The sequence below is a fragment of the Pinus tabuliformis genome, chromosome X (genome assembly GCF_031772625.1).
Source record: "Pinus tabuliformis cultivar Carrire ecotype Pingquan chromosome X, CPIR1, whole genome shotgun sequence".
Lineage (NCBI taxonomy): Eukaryota > Viridiplantae > Streptophyta > Pinopsida > Pinales > Pinaceae > Pinus > Pinus tabuliformis.
Genome location: NC_142308.1, coordinates 745581491 through 745584769, shown reverse-complemented (window position 1 = coordinate 745584769; position 3279 = coordinate 745581491). Strand labels below are relative to the sequence as shown.

General features: G+C 36.9%; 1 pseudogene; it reads left to right on the top strand.

The window, feature by feature from the left end:
• The first annotated feature begins 1060 nt into the window (after positions 1-1060).
• On the top strand, positions 1061-2359 carry LOC149142049 (receptor-like protein kinase FERONIA pseudogene; annotated as a pseudogene).
• Positions 2360-3279: the final 920 nt, after the last annotated feature.

The following is a 3279-nucleotide window of genomic DNA, read 5'->3' as shown; positions in this document are numbered from 1 at the left end:
TTTGGCAGTTTTTCGGATCTTGAACTTCCGGAGCCGTTTTGAGGCCCTAAATGACGTTTTTTTGGCAATATTCCTTCAAGTCATTTTAATGAAATCATGTTTTCAGTTTTATTCCTCAGAGATATATTTCCAATGAGGTATCATGCATGTCCAAGGGAGATAATATGACCAAGTTATGACCCCGGGAAGTTGGTTGCCCAACTAACCCCAACGGGGCCCATAAACTCTTGGTGTTACATCTCCTAGGGTTAGGGTTTTGGTTGTTTATGGTTTTCTGTTATTGTTCAATAATAAAAAGGCCCTTGAGCCTTATTGTAACTCAATTCAGAGGCATGTAGCCGCCACATCTCTTCTCAGAGATAAGCTACCATCGCCCGAGCTAGTCCCACTTCCATTCTGTTTGTAAGCATATTTCATTATTTGATATTAATGAAAGATAGTGTTATTTCTGCCACATCCCTGTATTTATGGTTATATCTGTAATTTGTTGCGTTCCTGTGTAAATTCTGATCAATGTCTCTCATTTATAATTATTAATTTCATTCTTATGATGCTTATCATTTTGAAAATGAATTGTCCGTTGTCTATAATGTGGTGAACTAGATATTGATATGGATTGGTCATTGGGTGCAGGAAGAAAGTTGCTATAGTGGGTAGTGGCCCAATTGGTTTGGCTGTGGTGATTAACTTAATAAAGTTGGGCACTCTGTCACTGTTTATGAATGTGTTGATCGAATTAGAGGTCTGATGATGTATGGAGTTCCTAATATGGAAATAGCTAAACTTGATGTTGTCCAATGATATGTTGTTCTGATGGCAGAGGAAGGTGTTAATTTTGTTGCGAATGAAAATGTTGCATTTGACTCTCTTTTCTCTATGTAGAAGCTTCACGTTGAAAATGATGCTCTATTTTGGGCATGTGGTGCAACAAAACCAAGGTACAATTCTATATTTGATTTCAATTAAAGGCCATGTTGTTTTGACATGCATTTTGGAATTGTTTAATTTAGTAATTTTCAAATTAGATATTTTTGACTACAAATACCTTAAAGTACTTGACATGGTACTTGGAGGGATTGTTGCACTAGCACTTCTTCTTACTCTCTGCTACTTTGTTCGTCAACGTCGTAGTGGGTCAGCTGGTGACAAGCATCCTGGATGGTTGCCCCTACCACTATGGTAGTAACTCGCACACCATTGGGAGCAAAGTTTCAACTAATTCTGGAAAGAGTGGTACTAGGATCTATGTGTCGTCTGCACCTTCCAATTTTTGCAAACATTTTACCTTTGCAGAGATACAAGAGGCTACCAAAAACATTGATGAGTCACGAATTCTTGGTATTGGTGGTTTTGGGAAAGCTTATGAAGGAGATATTGATGGTGGTGGTCTCAAGGTTACAGTTAAGAGAGGAAACCCGCTAGCAGAACAAGGTATCTGTGAATTCCAAGCAAAAATAGAGATGCTTTCTAAGCTCAGGCATCGCCATTTGGTGTCTCTTATTGGTTAATGTGAAGAAAATTGTGAGATGATTTTAGTTTATGATTACATGGCCAAGGGACCACTGTGAGGACACTTGTATGGTAACATCAATTTGACTCCTTTGTCATGGAAGCAAAGATTAGAAATATGTGTTGGGGCTTCTCGAGGTCTTCATTACCTTCACACAGGGGTTGCTCAGACCATCATACATTGGGATGTCAAGACCACAAATATACTTCTTGATGAAAACTTAGTTGCAAAAATTTCATATTTTGGATTATAAAAAATGGGCCCAACTCTTGACCATACTCATGTTAGCACTGTGGTCAAAGGTAGCATTGGATACCTAGAGCCATAATATTATCGTAGGCAACAATTCACTGAAAAGTCAGATGTTTATTCATTTTGTGTTGTGTGCTCGACCTGCTCTTAATCCTTCTCTTCCTAGAGAATAGGCAAGCATTGTTGAATGGGCACTGCATTATCAGAGAAAGGGAATTCTGGAACAAATTATAGATCCTTATTTGAAAGGTAAAATAAATCTCAACTACTTTGAGAAGTATGGGGAGGCATTGGGTAGCTGAAAAATGTTTTGCGAAGCAAGGGGTTGAAAGGAAAACTATGGGGGATGTTCGTTGGAACCTAGAAATTGATTTGCAGCTCCAAGAAACTGCAATAGAGAATAAATTGGTTGATGACAACACAAATAACTTTGTGGAAATCTCTCATGACTACAACTCAAACAACATAGAAACTTATGTTGTTGATGGACCCAACACTGTGACAAGTACTAGAGGCCATAGTTTGGCAAGTGAGGATTTGGATGATGTAACTCCAAGTGTTGTTTTCTTCCAACTGGTGAATCCACAAGGGAGGTAATTGAATTGGCAAGGAGTACTTTCATGTTTATGGATTGGTTGTAGTACATGCAACCAACAAGTTGCACAAAACATGGCAGCAATAGTCAGGTAATTGAAAATTTTTAGAGCTTTATCAAATACCTGATTTAATATCATATTGATGGCCTCTAAAGTGGTTGTTGTTAATATGCAAAACCTTCAATGGGATAGATACTCGTAAGGGTTCATTTTAATTCTTTGTGAATGTTATATGCAAACTACTGTATTTAGCTTCCTTTATTGCACATATGTATCATGATACTGGACATAATGTTTCCAAGATCTCAAAATGGTTGTTTAGGGGTTTGTAGGAATTTAGGAAAGGAAGTAGATCATTTTGCAAAACATAAAAATTGCATGCGATTGTAGAATTCAGGAATTTTGATGGAGAGTATTCTCCATTACTTAGAATTTATGCTAATATGAGAAAGCATGGATATCTAATCCAACTCTCGATGTATCGTATTTGCTTATGTTGTTTACCGAAATAAAGAAGGTGCTTTCACATTTATAAAATGGTACTTGTATTTTTAAGATATTAATAGTTAATAATAAATAATGTTTGTTGTTTAAAATCAATGTGAGATTGCAAGTTACATCACAATCCATGTTATCATTCACATATCTATAAAGAAGATATGCCTTCAATGGAGACTTTGAAGGAAATGTTTGTCTAACATCACCATCACATTATCCTGACTTTAATTGCTGGTGTTCTTTTGGGTGCATCTTGTAGAGGTTTTAAAGTAGGTATGGGATTTGTCTGACCAGGATGGGGACAATATGCTTTCTCTAAGGGAGTTTTGCATTGCAGTCTATTTGATGGAAAGATTTAGAGAAGTTTGTCCCCTTCTTCCAGTGCTTCCTCCTGGTATTTAGATTGATAATATAATGCCTACC